General features: G+C 37.2%; 1 protein-coding gene across 2 annotated transcripts in view; it reads right to left on the bottom strand.

Moving 5' to 3' along the window:
• AFTPH (aftiphilin) overlaps nucleotides 1-22720 on the bottom strand; it is a 63732-nt gene that overhangs the window by 40356 nt on the left and 656 nt on the right. The window lies entirely within an intron of this gene.

The raw sequence follows: 22720 nt of genomic DNA, 5'->3' as shown, positions 1-22720 counted from the left end.
CTCACTTCTGGAATATTGCTGCCAAAAATACATAGCCTGAATAAATTCATGAGGAAACTTCAGACAAATTCAAATTGAGAGAGAGTCTACAAAACAACTGGCCTATAATCTTCAAAAGTATTGATCAATGTCATGAAAGTTATGAAGAAATTGGAAAACTGTTCCAGACTGAAGATGACTGAAGAGAAATGACAAGTAAATATAACACTTGTTTCTCAACTGGCTCCCATTTTTATAAAGGTCATTATTGGGATGACCGTGAAACTTGAAGAGCCCAAGAATTAGACAGCAGCAATACATTGATGCTAATTTCATGATTTGGATGGTAGTATTGTGGTTATATAAGAGAATGTCCTTGGTATACACTCTAAAATACTTGAAAGAGATGGGGCATCAGGTTGGCAACAGTCTCAAATTGTTCTGGAAAAAAATCTTATTTGTACTGAAACTGCAACTTATTTATAAGTTTGTGATCACTGCAAAATGAAAAAAATTAAAAGCATTCCAGGAGATTTATGTTTGCATTTAAAATATGCCTACTTTATAAAAAATGTGTTACTTATACAATAATAATGCTTTATTAAAAATTGTGGCAAGATAAGCATAACATAAAATTTACCATTTTAACCATATAAGTGGAATCATACAGTATTTGTCCTTTTGTGACTGGCTTGTTTCACTTAGCATAATATCCTTAAGGTTCATACACGTTGTAGCATGAGTCAGAATTTCATCCTTTTTAAGGCTGAATATTATTCCATGGTATGTACATACATCTGTCGACAGATGGATAGGTCGCTTCCACCTTTTGGCTATTGTGAATAACACTGCCATGAATGTGAGTGTACAACATACCTTATTTTTAAAACTTTTTAGTTTGAAATAATAATAGATGAACAGAGCTGCAAAAATAGTAAAGTCTGTACACCCTTCACCCAGTTCCTCCTAATGGTGACATCTCAAATAGCTCTAGTACAATAGCAAAACTGGAAATGTTGGTATTACTATCAACTAGACTACAGACCTTACTCAGTTTTCACCATTAAAAAAAACCCAAAACACTTGCATTCATCTGTGTTTGTGTATAGTTCAATTTTATCCCACGTACAGACCTATGAAACTACCACTATCAAGAAACAGAACTGCCCCAACTCCCCTACCTCATTCCTGTCCCTGGGCAACCACTAATCTGTTCTCCATATCCATAGTTTTATCATTTCAAGAATGTTATGTAAATGGAATCATACAGCATGTACCCTTTTGAGGTTGACTTTTTTCACTCAATACAATGCCCTTAAGGTCCAATGTATGGTTATTACATGCATCGGTAGGCCAATTATTTTTATTGTTGAGTAGTATTCCACTGTACAGATATACCAGTTTGTTCAACCACTGACCAACAGAAGGACATATAGGTTATTTCCTATACTTTACTATTATAAATAGTATATATACTACATTAATAATATATACACTAATAGTATATTTAAATAGTATTTAAAATAAAGATGCTAAGAGCATTTACGTACAGGTTTTTGTGTGAACATAAGTTCTTATTTCTCTGGGATAAATGCCCAAGAGTATAATCACTGGGTCCTAAGTTAGTGCATGTTTAGTTCTGTAAAAACTGCCAAACTATTTTCTAGAGTGCTGTATCATTTTATATTCTCATAATACTATATTTTAAAGAACCATCTGTGATGTTTAAGTACAATCTGTTCACGGTTAATCTATTGCTTTTTCTAAAACTTTTTATTGTTTGAAAAATAAAATATTTTATTATTTCAAGGCTTATTTCAAACTCAGATGTTAAGGCAAATATAAAGATCTGAAATCAGGAACTTTGTAACCAATCCAACAACACAAAGTAGTTTTTCTTCCTGTCACACCCTGGCAAGGTACTCTCTTTCTCCTAGGTGCAACAGGCTCTATCAGCCCCCCAGACTACGAACATTTCCACATTCCTCAAACCTGTGTCACCTATCAATGGGAAGAACGTGGGCTGCACATTCCCCTTCAGCAGGTCTTGGCTCTGGCCCAACTCACCCTTCAGAAACCTAAGAGAGTGCCACTGCTCACGAGTTTCAGCCAAGAATGCCAACCAGCCAGTGTGAAGGAGGCCTGAAATTTTTCAGAAAATTCTTCTGTGCCCAGGGCAATTCAGTAAAATTTGTTAACTGAAGTCTATTTGTTCATTTGTTAACTGAAGTATTATTTGTATAATGAATTTACATATTAAGTCTGACTTAGACAAATCTAACTTTTTTTTTTTAACCACAGGAAAATATGGATTTTAAAGTAGATATTTCTACTTAACAGAGAAAAGAAAAAAAGATAGATGAGCTACTTTAATACAGTGTCTGGCACACAACCACCTCAATAAATGTTTCTTCATCCTTAATGAACTACTTACACCACACACAAGGAGTCCTAATCAATCATCCAGTTTCTTTACAACCTGAACAAGCACTTGTACGTGTGTGTGTGTGTGTGTGTGTGTGTGTGTGTGTGTGTGTGTGTGTGTGTCTCTCTCTCTCTCTGCAGGGAAGGGGGTGTGCTCAACCTGCCATTTTTTTGTCTGCTTATTCCAAGACCTGTTAGAGGAGAGTAAACAAGTAATGGGGATATCCAGAAAAGATTCAAGTCATAGTATACACAAGGCTCTCATGACTGAGTAGTAATGGTAGTCCTAAAGGTAGTCAGAGAAGCCCTGTGCCAGAGTAGCAGCCAAGGTGACAGGGGATATAATGAGTGAAGGAGATTCAGTATTAATCTCTCACAAGAAGAGGAGCCACATTTGCTTAAGGAGTTCTAGCCTCAAGTCTGAAATAGTCTTAGAAAAAAAAGATGGTGAGTCTCTAGGCTGAAAGCTCTGGGGCTAAGTGGCAGGGAGGGCTTGACAAGGCAGAGGAATGAAGAGGGACTGGGCTATCATCTAAGGCTATCTAAGCCATTTCAGAATGGTTTCTCAAGAAGGACAAAATTGGAGGATTTAACCTACCAGGTACCAAGCCTCGGTTTAAAGCTATATGGCCACATGATAACAAAGATGCCAATGCAGTGTGGGGGGGAAAGAACAACCTTTACAACAAATGGTGCTAGATCAACTGCGGAAAAGGTCTTTGACTCTACCTAACATCTTACCCAAAAGCCAGCTCCATACAGACTGTAGGCCTCAATGTGAAAGGAAAAACAATCAACCTTCTAGGAGATAATTTAAGAGAATATTTGCATGACTTTAGGGAAGACAAGATGTTTTAAACAAGTAACAGAAAGCACTACTCATGTAAGAAAAAACTGATAAATTGGACTTAAGATTAAAAACTTCTGTCCATCAAAAGAACAACATTAAGAGAACGAAAAGGCAAGCCAATGCCTGGAAGAAGATATCTGCAATACATATAATTGTCAAAGACCTCATATCCAGAATATGCAAAAAATTCCTACAAATCAATGTGAGACGACCTAAAAGAAAAATGGCCAAAATATTTAAACAAAAGAGTATTTCACAAAGGTGGATGTCCAAATGGTCAATAAGCATTTGAAAAGTCGTCAGGGAAATGCACATTAAAACCACAACAAGAAGGACTTCCCTGGTGGCACAGTGGTTAAGAATCCACCTGCCAATGCAGGGGACACGGGTTTGAGCCCTGGTCTGGGAAAATCCCACATGCCGCAGAGCAACTAGGCCCGTGAGCCACAACTACTGAGCCTGGACGCTACAGTCTATGAGCTGCAACTACTGAGCCCGCACGCCACAACTACTGAAGCCCGTGCGCCCTAGAGCCAGCATGCCGCAACTACTGAGCCTACACACTGCAACTACTGAAGCCTGTGCATCCTAGGGGCCATGTGTTGCAACTACTGAGCCTGCGGGCTGCAAGTACTGAAGCCCGCACGCCTACAGCCCATGCTCTGCAACGAGAGAAGCCACCACAATGAGAAGCCCGTGCACCACAATGAAGAGTAACCCCCCACTCGCCACAACTATAGAAAGCCTGCATGCAGCAATGAAGACCCAATGCAGCCAAAATAAAGAAACAAACCAAAAAAACACACCACAAAACACAACTACACACCCACCAGAATGGCTAAAATTAGAACAATTTAAACTATAGCCACTGATGGCAAAGATGTGGAGCAACTGGGATTCTCTTTGGAAGTATCTACTAAAACTATACCAGGTTTATACCCCACATATATATATATGCACTAAAAAACATGCACAAGACTCATGACAACTTAACTGAAAATAACCCAAATGTCCATCAACAGGTGAATGGTTAAGATAAACCATGGTATAGACAAACACGGCAATGAAAAGAACTATTACTATATGCAACAACATGGATGACTATCACAGACATAATGTATAAAATAAACCAGATAAATACACACAAAATACACACTGTATAAGTCCATTTCTATGAACTTCAAAACAGGCAAAACTAATCTATGGTGGTAATTCAGAAGAGTGGTTATTTATAGGGAGGGTGTAGAGTACTGACTGGAAGGGGGCATAAAAGAGCCTGTTGGATGCTAATAGAGATAATGTTATTATCTCTTGACCTGGGTAGTAGTTACACAGGCACATACTTTTGTAAAAATTCACCCCATTGTACACTTACGGTTTGTGTGCTTTGCTGTGTGTATGCTATACATCAAAAAGTGTTTCTCAGAAAATCAACATACTTAGATTAACAGCAGCTATGTTACAAGTGAATGAATATATGATCAGAGTTAAAAATATACCATTCTATAAAAAAAAAAGTGCTTGTTTAACCTTGCCTTATTCTGGGATTTAAGGCTATATATGTATGCCTCAAGAGGTAGTATGGTATGGGGGAAAGATGTTGGATCTGGAGATTGGCAGATCCTAGGTTCAGATTCTGGTTTCCCCGTTTACTATGTTTGTTAGTTTGCCCTCTCTGAGCTTCAGTTTCCTATCTATAAAAAGGGGCTAGCAGTCCCTACCTTTCAATACTGTTATGAGTATTAAAGATAACAGACCTTAAGTACCTGGCACATTCTGTGCAGTCAATAAGTTATAAACTATCATCACATTTGAACTTGCACCAAGTCTGTGGCTCAAATCATAGTCTACCATTAACAAAATCTAAGCCAATGTTTGCTTAGTTGGCACAAACATTCACATGACTCTGCATATACTTTTATAGGTCACTGAATGAATAAATCATTAAAGAAAACTATTACTAACCACATTAAAGATACATGAAGTTGACTTTACTTCTAATTTCTATAACCAATCCCTAGAAAATAGGAAACAATGCCCAAGGTTAAAAGACTGAGACCGTATCCTCTGAACCAACTCAAGGGACCAATAGTAGTCTGTTAAAAGATGGAGGTTTTGAAGTGGAACAGTCCAAGGCAACCCAGAAGGTCTCACCAGTAGTACCCTGAATTATACGGCTGTGGATACTTTCAAGTTAGAGGAACGACCACAAGAAGAAAAGCTTCTAAGAAGGTGCCTGGTTGGATTAGGATTCCACATATTCCTCTAAGAGAGAGTTAATCCTCGACCAACCCTCTACCCTCCATCATCCACACAAAGTGTTAACTACCCCAAAGATCCCTGGGCTCACATTTGGTGATAGTGGTGGGGTCTCTAAGAGGCCCTCTAGGAATCTCCCAGAATCAAACATTGAGAGTTCCTTCCAGAGAAGCTAAAAACCCACCAGAAAGAAATTCCCATCTTTTACAGGACATCAGCCCAGCTTTATCAATGTGTACATCAACTTTCAAGGCCAGATAGTACTTCTAGATGATACAATCCAGCTTTACTAAGGACCCTTCGCTCCAAACTTATTTTTATAGGGACTGGGACAGAAGTGGGTGGTGGTGGTGAAGAACACAAGCAGAAAGGTTAGTGGTAAGAAAAGGGAGAAGAAGGACAGACAATTGTATCTGAAGTTATGCTACTGACTTAGGTAGTACAAACCACACTAACAAGGCTTATTTAATGAAACAGACACACAAAATCACTACCTTTTTACCACAATATGTTTGAGGTTTATAATTAATCATTTGTTAAATCATTTGGGTGAATGAAAAAAAATCTGTATTTTCTTTAGAAAAATGAATGAAAATATTACATAAGCAAATAACATCAATTTGCATTACAAATGTTGCCTGCTACTGCAGTAGTTCAAATTATTCAAATCTTTACTGTAATATCCTCATGGGAGTTTTAAGATACTATCACTATCAAAATGCACTGTAAACGAATCCGCCCTGCCCATATTCCTGCTTAAGAGTCGTCTTGTCATAAAGAAACAAAAGGGAAAGCCCTTCTTCTAAGCCATATGAAGATTTAAATTTAGTTAACTTTTTGGTTTTCAATACATCTAAAGATGACTGGAATATGATGTCACAAAAGTTTTCATGCCTCTAATATTTAGAATCTACGAAAGGATATTTTTTCTCTTTTTGAGTGCTTTGTCCTCAGCATACTAGGTCACTCACGGCTAACAAAAAAAAGAGAGCCCCTAAAAATAAAAGCTTTTTAGTAAAGAATTGAGAAAGATGGTGTTGTTTGTTTTTAGGACTATCATCCTCCCATCAACATAGGCTACAAACTTTAAGGCTACTTAATCACATTCCCACAATCTCAAAGCTGAGCATTTTTCAGATTTCAGAATTCCTTAGAACTTGACAATTTAAAAACAAAAACCCAAGATACCACTGACATCAACTGTATCAATAATATGCAATATTATTTAAAATATCTTTTAAATAAATAGTATATTCCACATACTTTAATTCTCTGCTTCCATCAATAACAATATTAATATTTATTGGGCGCTAACTATGTGTCAATACTATGTGAAAAGCACTTGTGAATTATCTCATTTATTCCTCACACTATAGTATGAGGTAGGAATGATTACCTTCATTTTACAGATGAAGAAATAAAAGCTTAAAGAGGTTAAACAATTCCTCACAGTAGTATAACTAGTAAGTGGTGAGTCAGTCACAAGCTAATAAAAATATCTGAAGAATGTCCTATCGCAGAAATAATTGACATCCAATATTAGAATTACAAGAATCTTCCCTTAAAGTTTTCTGAAACTTCCACAACAATTTGGAAGGAGAAAAAAAGGTGCTTACGAGCTAAGATGAAGTATTATCAGGCTTCCCTGGTGGTGCAGTGGTTAAGAATCCTCCTGCAATGCAGGGGACACAGGTTTGAACCCGGGTCCGGGAAGATCCCACATGCTGCGGAGCAACAAAGCCCGTGCGCCACAACTACTGAGCCTGCACTCTAGAGCCCGCGAGCCACAACTGCTGAAGGCCACGCCTAGAGCCCGTGCTCCGCAACAAGAGAAGCCACTGCAATGAGAAGCCCGCACACAATAACGAAGAATAGCCCCTGCTCTCGGCAACAAAGACCCAATGCAGCCCCCACCTAAAAAAAAGAAAAAGTATAACCAACAAAGTGCCAAGAAGTGAATTTGTTTCAATATTAATGTACATAGTGGTAAAAATGTGGTAAACAATGAAAATAAACAGCAAAATATCTTTATACCTAAGTTGACCACCCTCAAAAGGCCAGACTGCCAAAAGTGACAACCAAATTATGTCTTCCCTGGTTTCAATATAAGGATGAGTCACAAAAGTACAAATATACTATATATAAGGTAAATGACAATGTGAGCAGCAGCACATATTCACCCTTCAATGAGTGTTGCTAAACAGCAATAAAAGTTATTACTTTACAGAAGCTGGTTTTCAAAAATTCCTAAGAAAGAGCTTTTCTTTCATTGTATATTTTAACAACTTCTGTGCAAATCCATAAGGTATTTTACTTATTTGTACAGTTTCACAGTAAAACTTGAAGATAAATAAAAACATTAGAAACTGTTTTACCTTTAACTTGTAATATCAACTGACCATATTTGAGAGTTTACTAGCTATTTTCCCCAGAAGGTACTTCAACTTGAAATTGAATAAATGACACTGGATAACTGTTGATAAAAAGGCAATGAAACAGAAGCAGCAATGAGGGCAGATGCATTAGCCCTCAGAAAACCATTTTTTCCCCTAGTACCCTCTGCTCTTACATAGCTGCAGAATAAATTAGCCACGCTAAATTTCCACCCTAATATCCCTGAAACTTTACATTGAAAATAGAATCTAAAAGCAGAAACTACTTCAATTTCATGCCCCTTCACTAAAACCTTGCTTACATCCACAGTATTGTCTACAGATAATCCCTGGACCTTCTGTTTTCTTTCTCAACTGCTTGCTCAGGGGCCTCTTTTGAATTTCTCTATTACTACTGATGCTTTCTCATCAGCCTGTCAATGTTCAAGAATCTTCCACCCTCAAACAAATCAGAGTAAATCAAAACAAATCCCTCCCTTCTGTGCCCTTTTAGCTCACCTCCTCCTCCTCACCACCAAGCTTCTTGAAAGGGCCCTGTCTATTTGCTATCTCTACTTCCTAACCTCCTATACTCACTCCTCAGCCCAGCACATCTGGCTTCACCCTACCACTCCACTGAAACTGCTCTTCCAAGAGGGACTTTACTTGAGCTCAAAAGACTAGAAAGGTTGTGCAGGCACAGGCCTCTTTTGTTGACCACTGCATCCTCAGGGCCTGGCTCACAGCAGGAACTGAATGCACTACTTTTGTTCTTGCTGGGGCATTTGGTCCACTGACCCTCTTGAGCTGCCACCTCCTCCATGCCCTCGCTGGATTTCTTATTCTCCTAGCTCTGGTCTCCTCGTGCTCACCCAAAGAAGTTAGGAAATACCTGAAGTTAGGAAATACCTAAGTTCAATCAAGGTAAGTAAGTGTGATCTGAGAGAGGGTGGTCTGAAATACAACACATGTGAAAGAAAACAAATCCAATCATTTTGCTGCAACCTGTCTGAGGAAAGAATGTGTGGAGAGGAACAGTACTCACATGCAGCTATGGGAAAAAAACAGCCAAAGGACAAAAATTTGTTTGTGTGGGGTTTTTTTGTTGTTGTTGTTGTTGTTTTGCGGCACGTGGGCCTCTCACTGTTGTGGCCTCTCCCGTTGCGGAGCACAGGCTCCGAATGCACAGGCTCAGCGGCCATGGCTCACGGGCCCAGCCGCTCCGCGGCATGTGGGATCTTCCCAGACCGGGGCACGAACCCATGTCCCCTGCATCGGCAGGCGGACTCTCAACCACTGCACCACCAGGGAAGCCCTGTTCGTGTGTTTTTAATAGACCAAATAATATAAATATCTGCTTCAATCTGAGGCCGTTTCTCCACATAAGTGGAGGTGTCAGCCAGTGTCACCCAGTGTCACCAGAGCGTAATACTTCTCTGGGCAGTCAACTAATTTCCCTTGCTCTTGTTCTCTGCTCCCAGCAACCTTCTTTAGTACTTCATGTAAATCTTCCCACAGATTTTGCAATCAGCTGACATGAACAGCTGACATACTTTGAAAGATATTTCTTGCTGTAAAGTTTTAAATTAGCATTCTGGTCAAGCCTGGTAAGTTAAACCTCAAGAGCCCAGGGTATTCTGGGAAAAACAAACCAACCAACCCCCAAACCATACTTTGTGGGCTTTCAAAACTAAAGCCCACATCATTTTAGTCTGTAACTAAAATCTGTACACCTTGTGAAGCTCTTGGCAGCTGCCCTTCTCCTGACAGTGTTACTCTCTGTATCATAACGCCTACCATGAGAGCAACTCACCTTTTGGAGGAAAAAGCATCTAGCTAAAGTTATAAAACTGCAACCAAATACAGTTAGAATTCAATTATCTGAGCTAATGAGAAAGAAAGCAATGTCCTAGATAATCTAAAACTCACAAATTTGGCCTTAAACTATGACCTATGTAACAGAAGATTTACCTCACAAATGATGTCTTTCCCAAATACTATTAGTTTTACTTTAATTTGTTCCCTGACCACCCATCAATTGAGAAGAAGAAGACCTAGACACACATGAGGTAACAGAAGGAAACCAGACAATGAACCAGGCTTAGAAATAGTCATAAATTATCCACAGACAATAACATAAATGGCATTCTTGGGGTAAATTATCATAAAACAAAAGCTTTGTATATCTGAAAAATCAAATGTAAACACATTCCAAAACAGTGCTCATGAGTGTGTGTGTGTCTCGTGTGTGTGTGTGTGTGTGTGTGTGTGTGTGTGTGTGATATACAGGTACTACCACAAGTGGATCTACCTGTACTGATAACTTCATGGAAACTATGGAAGGAATTCCCATTACAAACAAATTTCTAGCTAGTTGACCTTTTAGTGGTGTTATTGCTTGGTTTAAAGTTTTACTTTCTCCTAAGAGGTAGAAAGACTAAAGGGTAAAAAGGAAAAAAAACAAAAAACAGACAACATTTATTATTTACAATGTACTATTATAACTTTGGTTACAAATGACTTGAGAATTAGCCTATTGTATAAAGCAGAATTTTTCAAAAATTTCCCCTCTGTAACTCACAGTAGAAATATATACATTAAAAAAAATGTTTCAGTATTTACTCTTACTGTGTACTCTTGATATTTTTAGTTCTATTGCATTTTTTCTTAAAAGCTGGTCATGATCCCCTATAGTGGATTTTACAAACCAGAAACAGGTCATAACTCAAAGTGTTAAAAAAAAAAAAAAAAAGTCTGACAAAAAGGATACTAAAGAGTTTAGAGAAAATGACCAAAATTAACCTCAATTTCCCCCTAATATTGCTCGCATCACTGAAGTTAGGAAAAGGCAGTGGGTAGTTCCATACTGGTACTGTGAACAATGTAAGGTAATTAAACAAAATAAAAACAAGCTGTGAAATTTGTCCATAGTCTTTACCTTTAAATTATGTAAGCAGTACAATTTAGGGCAACTTAAAACTTCTGCAGTATTTCTGGGTATTTTCTAAGGCACTGACTCTCCTATGATCAGCTTTATAAGAATAACTCATTTTCCAGTCTTGGGGCCATTGCTTAAAGTCTATATAAGAAGAAAAAAAATCAAAATATTTCTGTCTAAAATCTTAGCACAGAATTTGTGTTGGTTATGTCATTATGTCTACAACAATGACAAGAACTGTTTGCATCCATTAATTCTGTTCAAGTTTAATTCACCTCACAATAATATTATCATTCTCCTTCCTTCTGATCCACTTCCTCTAAATCCAATTATTGCTTCCAGCATATAAGAAGAGGAAACAGAGCTTCTTTTAAAACAAAGAACTCCTTAATCTGGTGCATTCAAGGACAAAATGCATTCTTAAATTATGTTATTTGAATGAACCAAGTAATTTGATAAAATCAAAGTATTCCCTTTCTCTTTACAGAATTTTACATAAAAGTAATAAATAAAAAATATTATTTATTTTTCAAATTCATACTACCCTCAATCTAGGAAGCAAGCCACTTTAAAGATAAAATTAAAGACACTACTGGTGGGAGTATATATTGGTTCATATATTCCAGGCAATTTATAATATATCAGAAATTTTATAATGCATATTCTTTTGACTAAGCAATTTCACCTGCAAGAATGTATTCGACAGATGCATTCATATAAGTATGCAAAGATATTTCCACAAAATGTTAATTCCTGCATTGCTTGTTTTTAAAGAAGCAACTGAAAACAACTTAAATATCTATCAATAAGGAATTAGGGTAAATAGAAAACTGTAACCATTTTTTAAAAAGATAAAGCTATATTGCTAATAGGGAAAGGTGTCTGAAACACATTTTTAAGTGAAAAAGCCTTTCTGAAGAGGCATTCTCTCTTGATTCTCCTACCTATCATATCCTTTCTTTCTCCTCCTTCAGTGGATGTGTTTCTTCTGCTTGCCTCATTAATGTCCATGTTCCCCAGGCCTTGGCTTCCTCATATTCTTATCCCTGAGAGATCTCTTCCCCATTTTGTTTGATATTATCTCTTCCCGATTTTGTTTGATAATTATATGTTCACTATGGCCAAATCTCTATCTATCTGTGGCTGCCCAACCTCTGCCTACCCAGCTGCCTTTTTGAATCTCTCTACCTGGATGTCCCAAATACAACTCATATCCTCCAATTCCAAAACTGAAGTCAACCTCTACTCAAAGAACAAACAGAAACCACTTGTTCTTATAATATTCTGAGTTCTAAGTCCGGAAATCTGAGTGTTACCTCTGACTGTTCCCTCTTTGCCATCTCCCTCCCTCAAATTAAATGAACCACAAATTAAGTCCTTAACAACTCTTACTGTATTTAATATCCCACGACCAATACCGTATTTCAGGGCCTCATTATTTTTGGCCAGGATTCCTGTAGTCCACTTGAAACTCCTTATTTTAGTCATAGAGCTAAGACACTCCCTCTTTCCTCCACCCAGACAGCACTACCCCCTGGGTTCTCCACTGGCACTACGTTACCTCTAGGTTGTCACATATGCCACTTCTTCTAATTTACTATTCTTATCTGTCCAGAAAACCCATTTACTAAGCCTTCAAAACCCTACACAGGCATAGAGTTTTTCTGTGAAGTGATATCACCAATATTTATCAAGTTATTATGTGATAGGAACTGTGCAATGTACTTATTCGTACACTATCCAATTTAATCTCAAACATCCATTTTTAGATAAAGGAACAGGCTCAGAGAGGTCAAAAAATCCGCTCAAGGTCCCACAAAGAGTTATGCAGCAGGACTCTAACATTAAAAAATCAGTGTTCTTTTCATTATGTCAGGTTGCGTGTCTGAATTAATTCTTCTTTAGACCTATCTCTTTTGTTACATTTAACAAAGTGAATCAAATTTATTTCCATGTTTTTCTCCTCTAGTAGGCTATAAACCAATGTGTCTCAATCTTAGCTTTGTATTAAGTATTTTTTTAATAGAATAGATGGGCCTGAATATCTGTATTTAAAAAAAAAGTTTCAACGATAATTCTGATGGTTAGCTAAGGTTAAGAACCACTGTGTTAAGCTTCCAGAGAATATAAATATTACTGGACATTATAACTCTGGGGATAACATAAACATCTCTAAACTTCACTGCTGAACTCATTAATATAGGTAAATCAATGAAATAGTACTTTTTCTTACAAAAAGTTTTCCCTTACAGTGATTTGATTGTACAAATATTTCTTAAAGTTCTGTCAGTACACATACATGAGAATATCACTACAAAATGTAACTCTCTTAGGATTTCAAAAACAAGGAGTTCACGATAAATTAGTACTTTTCTTAAAAATGAATATTGGAAAAGTTCCTTAAAGGATCAAATTTAAATTACTGCACTAATCCTTGAAACATTTATAATTATCTATATAAATGTTATAGAATTCTTGGGGGAAAAAACCCCACATTTAAAAAACTAATCACAGTTTCACTTGCAGCTGAACACTAAGAAATGAATATGTGAACAGCAGCAACTACAGAAACTTTTCTCCACCTCGAGAAACCAAGGTCACTGGTTATCTGATTAAAATCTGTACATTTTATTCAGGTGTAACACTTGTACTGTGCTTCAGGTAAACTTCTGAAACTTAATGAGACAGAATGCTATCATCTGCTGGCTCATTATGTTATAGAGAGAGGAGTCTGAAATATGCAAAGGCGTAAGAAGAAACCGTGATTTAACTACAAGTAAAAAGTAATGAATAGTCAAATATTGTTTGGCTTTAGCTAAGAGAAAATTTGAATTTGATACTTGGATCTCTTGTATAATTTTTTTTTTAAGGAACAAAGATGCTATTAAAAATATTCAATGTAAAAAGAGTTAGGGAGTTCCCTGGTGGCCTAGTAGTTAGGATTCCGGGCTTTCGCTGCCATGACTCGGATTAGATCACTGGTGGGGGAACTGAGATTCCCACAAGCTGTGTCATATGGCCAAAAAAAAAAAAAAAAAAAAAAAAAAAAAGGGAGTCAAGTTATTTCTTAATGATAGGTTCATTACTTTTTTTTTTTTTTTTTTTTTTTGCGGTACACGGGCCTCTCACTGTGTGGCCTCTCCCGTTGCGGAGCACAGGCTCTGGACGCGCAGTCTCAGCGGCCATGGCTCACGGGCCCAGCCGCTCCGCGGCATGTGGGACCTTCGCGGATCGGGGCACGAACCCGTGTCCCCTGCATCGGCAGGCAGACTCTCAACCACTGCGCCACCAGGGAAGCCCAGGTTCGTTACTTTTTATAAATAGCTACTAAAAAATGAAAGCTTTAAGAGAGAAAATTAATCAATGCTTCAGATTTTGAGTGTTGCTATAGCAGACATGTTTTATCTGCAAATAATCCAGGTCAACATTTCTGCATGCACACAATAAACAATTATTATGCGAGATGATAAACCACAGCAAAACAGAAAATACTACAAAACATAAGCAATGACCAAGAAAACAACAACAAAAATGTCCACTTGGGAGGGTGGGTGAGGCAGGAATGTTATTCACTTCATCCATTTAAAAAACTGTGGTCTCATTAGGATGTATACAAATATTAAAGATCCTACTCCTAGAAGTCTTACTTTGAAAAGTATCATTTAAAGTCAGCATTTAAAGAATAAGAAGATATGACTTAGAATGATTTCTATTACCTAAACACAGAATTGTTAATAAAACTGAAACAGCAATGTAGGGTTTTTACATTTATTAAGTTTATTGTTAAGGACTTTACCTCTTTTTTTTCTTCTGCTCATCTATCTTATTTTCTAACTGCTGAGTACTGTTTATAAAATTGAAAGCTCTTGTTACTTGTACAGTGTACCATCACATCATAAGCAAATTGGGGTAGTATGACCTTTTCCTTTCCAATTCTTTTGTCTCTTTTTCCTTATTGATTGTGCTGGCTAATACCTCCAATACCAGATTTAGTAGTAGTGGTGACAGCAGGAATCTAGTATTTCCCCTTAATTAGGATACTGAATTAAGGTACTGATTTTTGGTTTGAGGTATATATGTTTTATCATATTATAGAATTTTCTAATAATTCTTATTTTAAGTTGCTTTGTTTAAAAAAATCAGAAGATGGGTTTTTAAAGTGACTTTTCAGTATTTATGGAGATAATTACATAATTTTCCCTTAGATCTACTAATGTAGCAAAAATACCAATACTTATTCATAAATATTCCCAGCTTGTTTGATGTTAGGGAAGCCCAGTTTGTTTTCTATTGCAGGAAAAAGGTATGTTTCCAAATAAATAAGAATTGTGTTAGATTATCTATTCAAATACATATAAGTCAAACAGAAGTATTTAACTTATTTGATCCAACTTACTCCTCACTTTCACTTTTACAAGTAGGCTTCAAAACAAACTGATATTTTCTTGTAAGTACTGAACATACTCAAATTAGTAGCATAAGTTCTTCCAGGTTTCATCTAGGCTCTGTTCTTACTCAACTCTCCCTCAAACAATCTCATCCACCTAAGGTTTAATTAGTACATTCTAGGACTCCCAGATTTCTCCCTGCAGCCCAGCCCTCAAACCTGAAACCCAGTCCAGCCAAGCCAATTCTCTACAGTCCTCTCCACTTGAGGTCCTCAAAGACCTGGAACTGGGCTTAAGAAGAACAGAAGCCAAGCTTTTCTTCCTCAAACTTGGTTCTCATCCAGGGCTCTCTAACCCTGGGCAGATGGCACCACCACCCACCCAGTCACTAAGCCAGAAACTTCAGAGCCATTCCTGACAAAGCTCCCCACCCTCCACTATCTCTAAAGAATTATTTTTATCTCATGAATCTCTCAACTTTGGAATACCTGTACCTCTTTCCAACTCTCCTGACTCCATTCTGGTGTAAGCTTCCATTATCTAAACTAGTCTCCCTGATTAGTATTCAATCATGCCCAACCCAAGTAATCTTTTAAAAAGTCAATTTGGGCTTCCCTGGTGGCTCAGTGGTTAGGAATCTGCCTGCCATTGCAGGGGACTCGGGTTTGAGCCCTGGTCCGGGAAGATCCCACACGCCGTGGAGCAACTAAGCCTGTGTGCCACAACTACTGAGCCTGTGCTCTAGAGCCCGCAAGCCACAACTACCGGCCCACATGCCACTACTGAAGCCTGCACGCCTAGAGCCCGTGCTCCACAACAAGAGAAGCCACCGCAATGAAGGGCCCGTGCACTGCAATGAAGAGTAGCCCCTGGGGCTCACTGCAACTAGAGAAAGCCCGAGTGCAGCAATGAAGACCCAATGCAGCCAAAAATAAATAAATTAAAAAAAATATATATATATATATATATCTCTCATAAACAATCACAACAAATAAACTTAAAAAAAAGTCAATCTGTTCACATCAATCCCCTGCTTATGATAAAGATTTTTAAAAAATCTTTAATAAAGTCTAAGCCATTCCCATCTCTCCAACACAGATTCCTTCTCCCTTCCCCTATAGTTTTCAATGCTCTAAACTAGGCCTTCTTTCAGTTTTTGAAAGTCAGACAATAACATTCTTTTGTGCCACAAGGCCTTTGCACCTACAATCCTATTGCATAAAACATGCCCACACATGCTTCAATTCCTAGAAGAGGTATCAATTCCTCAAGTAAGTTTCCTAACACCCTCCCCCAACCTACTACACATATTTCTTTCAGAGCATAAGAACTGCAATAACTTATAGTCTGCAATAAAAAACATAATTTGAAAAATGTGTAAACTGAGTATACTGGAAAAAACACACTGACAGGTTTAAATGTAGGAAGTAACTTTAAGAACACTATTAACTACTTTCTAGAACAATGAAGTTATCTTGCATTTCTTTTCCATAGGTAAAAATGTCATACTCTAGAGTAGCACTGTCCAATCAAAATACAATAAAGCCACATATACAATTTAAAATTTCCCAGTAGACAATTTAAAAAGAGGTGAAATTAATTTAATATATTTTACTTAACCCAAAGTATCCAAAATATTATTATTTTAACATGATATCAATGTAAAATCTATATTTTACATTAGTTTTTGAAATCTGGTATTTTATACTTAATGCACATCTTACTTTGGACTAGCTTTATTTCAAGTGGCACATGTGGCCACTGGCTTCCGTACTGCACAACACAGTTCTAGAAAATAATATCCTATTTCTTGTACTTAAATAGAATCAGAGCTATTTTTAAAAGAGCATGACATTAAACAATTTTAACCTCTATCAACAAGGATATGGCTCACGTTTAAACCCTTCAAAAATTTTTAAATTATGCAAACATTCCACGCTACTGAAAAGCCCAAATTCAAAATAAAAATTCAGGTAAACAATTTAAAAACTGCATATTTATTGACCATCTGAGCAGATTACAGGAAGATGGGTGCTCTCGACTATTGCTAGTAGGAGTGATTTTATTACAACCTCTTAGAAAGCAATTGGTTTTCCCTTTGATTTAGTAACTCCACTTCTAAGACTCAGTCCTATGGAAATAACCAAATTACCTACAAACCTGTTCACCGAGATACAATATGATTCATTCATACATGTATGTGTGTGTGACACTCGTATATCCATAGGGAAAAAAACAAAACTAAATGTAAACCAAAATGTTTACAGTTATCTTTCTGTAGTGTGATGACTGACATATTTTTCTATTATTCCTTTAAATATATATATTTATCGAGTGCTACTCTGTCCCAAGTGTTAAAACAGATGGATATTTGCCACTAAGAGGCATACCAGTTTTCTTTACACTTTCCACATTTTCCAAATTTTCTATAGTAAAAGTATATTACCCTTTCATAATTTTAATAACCAGAAGAATATGGAGTGAATGTTTTGGCCAAGTCAGCTGTAAAGGGACATTTTTGAGTCAACTGGGGAAGAATTTGAATATGGTCTTGAATATTAGTTTAGATGAAAATTTCCTGAAGTGGTAAGGGAGTCTAACTGACTAAATCAAAACAACCTACAAAACAGTCTGTATGATAAGATTTCATTCTGGTAAAAAAGTACACGTACATAAATATATGTGTGGAAAGATATGCACTGAACTGTTTACAGTGGGATTCCTGGGTAATGGGAGTGTAATTTTTTTTTTGATTGACTATTTTCTACAATGCTTCTGTATGCTTCTGTAATGACTTTCTAAAAATTAAACTATACACACACACACACACACACACACACACACCTTACTGAGCATCTGCTACATACGATAGGTTCTATAAGGGGTAGGACTGAGTAATGGAGACACAACCTTAAAGAAACTTATAATTAATTATGAGGACCAATATAGGAAGACAGTAAAAGTAATTAATACAAGGCAGAATATAAACACCAAATAAAGTAAAATGTGGTTTTAAAGATTCTAAGAAAAAGATCTCACTTGACTGGAAAGAGTGGTGAAAATGAGAAAAAAAAACTTCATGAAAGAGAATTTGAAATGCAAAGGATTTTAATTAACAGAGGAAACGGCAGGCACTAAAGATAAAGCATGGGGCACCTGTCAAAGAGCAGGAAGTCATATCATAGAGTTTGGCTGGAATGTAGGATATATGAAGCGAGTAGGCAGTATGCCGGGAAAGTAGGCTGTGTGGGCCTTGACTTTTCAGAAGGGAGTATGTACCTCTGAAGTTTTTTGAGTTTAGCAATGGGGAAAATCTTAGAGTTTAGCAATGAGTTTAGCAATGGGGAAAATCTTACAGAGGTTCCAATTGAGTTTTTTTGAGTTTAGCAATGGGGAAAATCTTAGAGGTTCCAATTCTAGTAACTGTCCTACCACTTCTCATCATCTCTATTGCTACCATCTTGGTTCAAGCCACTACTATCATTCATTCATTCATTTATTTATTTTGCGTTACGTGGGCCTCTCACTGTTGGGGCCTCTCCCGTTGCGGAAATAAATATCTCTATTTATTTTTAACTTTTGATGTATTATTTATTTATTGAAATACAGTTTATGTACATATTATGTTAGTTTCAGGGGTACTACATACAGATTTGACATTTGTATTCATTACAAAATGATCATTTAGCTGTATCAGTCACCAACTCCTAATGAAATCTTCCTGCTTCCACTCTTGCACTACGTACTGTACAGCAGACAGACAGATCCTTTTTTTTTTTTTTTTTTTTTTCGTGGTACGCAGGCCTCTGACTGTTGTGGCCTCTCCCGTTGCGGAGCACAGGCTCCAGACGCGCAGGCTCAGCGTCCACGGCTCACGGGCCTAGCCGCTCCGCGGCATGTGGGATATTCGCGGACCGGGGCACGAACCCGTGTCCCCTGCATTGGCAGGCGGACTCTCAACCACTGCACCACCAGGGAAGCCCCGGGACAGATCCTTTTAAAAGACAGATTATGTCACATCTCTACTCAAAAACCCTGCAATAGCTTCCCATCTCACACAGTAAAAAACCAAAGACATTAGAATTTTTACGAAGCCCTACAACACTGCCCTCTCACACTCTAAATTTCTGATTCCAATACACAAACATGCATGTGCACACACACATATACAAATGCCAAGAAAGTGAAGTTCTATAAGGGCTATTTTTTTTTTAATTTGATCATTTCAGTGACCCTAACACCTAGAACAGGGCCTGACATATAGTGAGTGCTCAATAGGTATCTGCTGTATGAATGAAAGGAAGAAAACACCATGATGTTAGTAGATATTTAATTGAAATGGTTTGTGGCATATTGTAAATATTTACATAAATAGAACATGCAGTGAATTTATTCTAATTTACTACTTAATTTTCCTCTGGAAACTACTCACCAAAATAGTGCTTGTAAATTAAGCTTTGAGCATACAGACAACCTTTAATTTATTAGCAATTTTTCTCTGCAAAGTTTACTTAAGTTAGTTATTTGGAATAGGGGTGGTGGTGACTGAGGAGTGATAGGATGGAGTCTTAAATCTCCTATTTTTCCTCTTTTTTCACTTTTCCAAAACTCCTTACTTCCCTGCTTCTTCCCCACATATAGTGTCTTCCTTTTCTCTCTCCCAGGGAATACATCTAATCCAGACCTATAAGTCCCACCCTAGGCTAAGGGCAGAAATAGAAATTAGAAGTGTGATACAGGGCTGTTGAGATGGTTGGCAGCAATTAGAGAAGAGCCCAGGCAAGGGAAGTTACTGCAGAGGACCCCTGGGAGGGCAACAATTCTTAATTCAAATATTTTCAATTAAAAGCTCCTTATATAAAGGAAATCAACACAAAATAACACTAACTCCTTCCTGTCCTCTTTTTAAATATAAACTGCTGAAGGATAAGAGTGATCCTTTTTTGTGTGTGTGTGGTACGCGGGCCTCTCACCGTTGTGGCCTCTCCCGTTGCTGAGCACAGGCTCCGGACGCGCAGGCTCAGCGTCCATGGTTCACGGGCCCAGTCGCTCCGCGGCATGTGGGATCTTCCTGGACCGGGGCATGAACCAGTGTCCCCTGCATCGGCAGGCGGACTCTCAACCACTGTGCCACCAGGGAAGCCCCCTGATCCTTTGTTTTTAAATGAAAAACCTGAACTTTGTATTTTATTATGATTTCAAGCATACAACAAAGCTTAGAAAAATACATACAGTGAATGATCAAGTGCACACCATCTGGCTGCGTTAAATCTTAATCTTTACCAAATCTGCTTCAGATTTATTTTAAAGACAGTACAGTTATGGCTGAAAAACCATGGACTCTTCCTAGATCCCTTATTCCTCTCCAGTTCTCCAGAGGTAACTTTTACTGATTTGGAATTTATCATTCCAATGCATGTTTTCATACTTTTGCTACACATTATTATACAATTCCCATAAAATATATCGCATTGGCATGTTTTAAAAACTATATAAAGAGTATATAAATGTGAAAAATAAAATTATTATATCTTGGCTCTTACTTAACATCTCTGTGCCTAAGTTTCCTTTCTGAAAAGTGGGGATACCACCTCCTAGCTTACAGGGTTGTTGTGAGGACTAAATGAGTTAATATATTGCATATAAATCACTTAGAAAAGTATCTTGCTGGGAATTCCCTGGCGATGCAGTGGTTAGGACTCTGAGCTTTCAATGCCGAGGGCTTGGGTTCAGTCCTTGGTCAGGGAACTAAGATCCTGCAAGCCGCATGGCACAGCCAAAAAAAAAAAAAAAGAAAGAAAAGTATCTTGCTCACAGGAAGTAGTGTATATCAGTGTTAGTAACTATCATATAAAGTTGCAAACGAATCTGTGATTGTGTGTGTATATATGCGTGTGTATATATACTGATTGAGAAAAGATTAATTATCAAAGTGAAATGTATATATACTCCATATAACACCAGATATTTCCAAAATTGTGTAAAAACTAGAAATACTTATAAATTTCAGGCTGGAAAGGTTCACTAGCCTACTTAAAGAGGAATTGAAAGTGCTAAGCATAGAGAAAAGGGTATTTTTTAACTTACAAATTGTAGGTAAAATTAAATCAGAATATCAACGTTTGATTTAAATAATGTATGATTGTTTAAAAATGCCTAAAAATTTAATGTCCTCCTTTTATGAATTTTTGGGGGTAGGCTTGGGAGAGAAGGGGTAGGGTAATCCTTCAATGAGATGCTATTCAAAGACTTCTTAGACTGTTAAGGGAGGCACTTTAGAATTTCACACAAAATAAAACATTATTTGATAAATTTCACTATTTTTCTGAACAAGTTTTTAACTTACTGTAAGTAGAAAAAAATTAAAGTTTAAAATGATGTTTTAAAATAGGATTCACCTAGATTACAAGATTTTCGTAGACAATTGGATTCTGCAAAATTTATCAATGCAATTGTGGATACATTTTCTTTGTTTTGATTATAGGATTATTTTTATAATAGTCTCTAGGTCAAAAGACCAGAAAACACTAAAATTTAATGTCCTACATATTATGTGAATATCTATGCCTTTAATAGATATCTAGAAAAAGGTGTCTATGCCTTGAAGATTAATAATATAATGATACATAAACAGAGGAATTTGATCTAATGAGCATTTAATAGGTAACATTTACTTGCCTAGATGTTTTACACAGGATATGCGTTTTAATACATGTGAAATATCATCGTGGACAAAATTTAGAAGACTACCTTAGATACTTTGTTTAAACACATCTACTTCTGCAAAGAATTAAAAATGAGTACTACAAAAGCCAATATTTAAGTTGGCAAAGCATATAAAATGTAGAGAAACTGTGTAGATTATGTCAACACAATAGCGTTGCAACAGTTGTTTCCCTTAGAGTTCAGCATATATCCATGTCTAAAAGGTTAACAGAAAGCAACAAATAAACGTAACATCAAGGATTAAACTGTCTCCCCCTCCCACCCTACCAAAAAAACTAAAACGTAGCTGGTGAAAGGGAAGATTAAAGTTCAAAAGTAAAGTTTTACTTTTCTTCTCCTAAAGTGAGAACTTTGAAACGGAACTACTGATTTTGTTTCATTTGCTCCCTAGTAAAATATTTCCATGTATGGGTTAGTCCCTCCCTCGGCCCCAATAGGAGATTCAGTGGGAAACCAAGTTGTAACTTGAATTAACCGACAAGAGAAAAACCTAGTCATTCTCAGCACTTTCCTAATGGTGAAAGGATCCTACCACCGTTCACCCTATACTCCGTCCCCTGCCCAAGCAAGACGTAGCACGTGCCAAACAGGACACTTAAAAGAATAATGGTCCAACTTTTCGCACGCCGTCTGGGGAGGGGACGCAGACTATTTCTTGAGGAGTGCAAGAAGGAAGCAGAAAAGGTCCTCTCAGGAAGGGATGATGGACCTTTGGTGCCATCTCCTCTGCCTGTTGGAGAACTCAAAATCCGCTTGCTTCAGAGACCCTAGGAAGCATCACATT

The sequence above is a fragment of the Leucopleurus acutus genome, assembly GCF_964270905.1.
Source record: "Leucopleurus acutus genome assembly, chromosome: 12".
NCBI lineage: Eukaryota > Metazoa > Chordata > Mammalia > Artiodactyla > Delphinidae > Leucopleurus > Leucopleurus acutus.
This window is presented reverse-complemented; position numbering and strand designations above follow the sequence as displayed.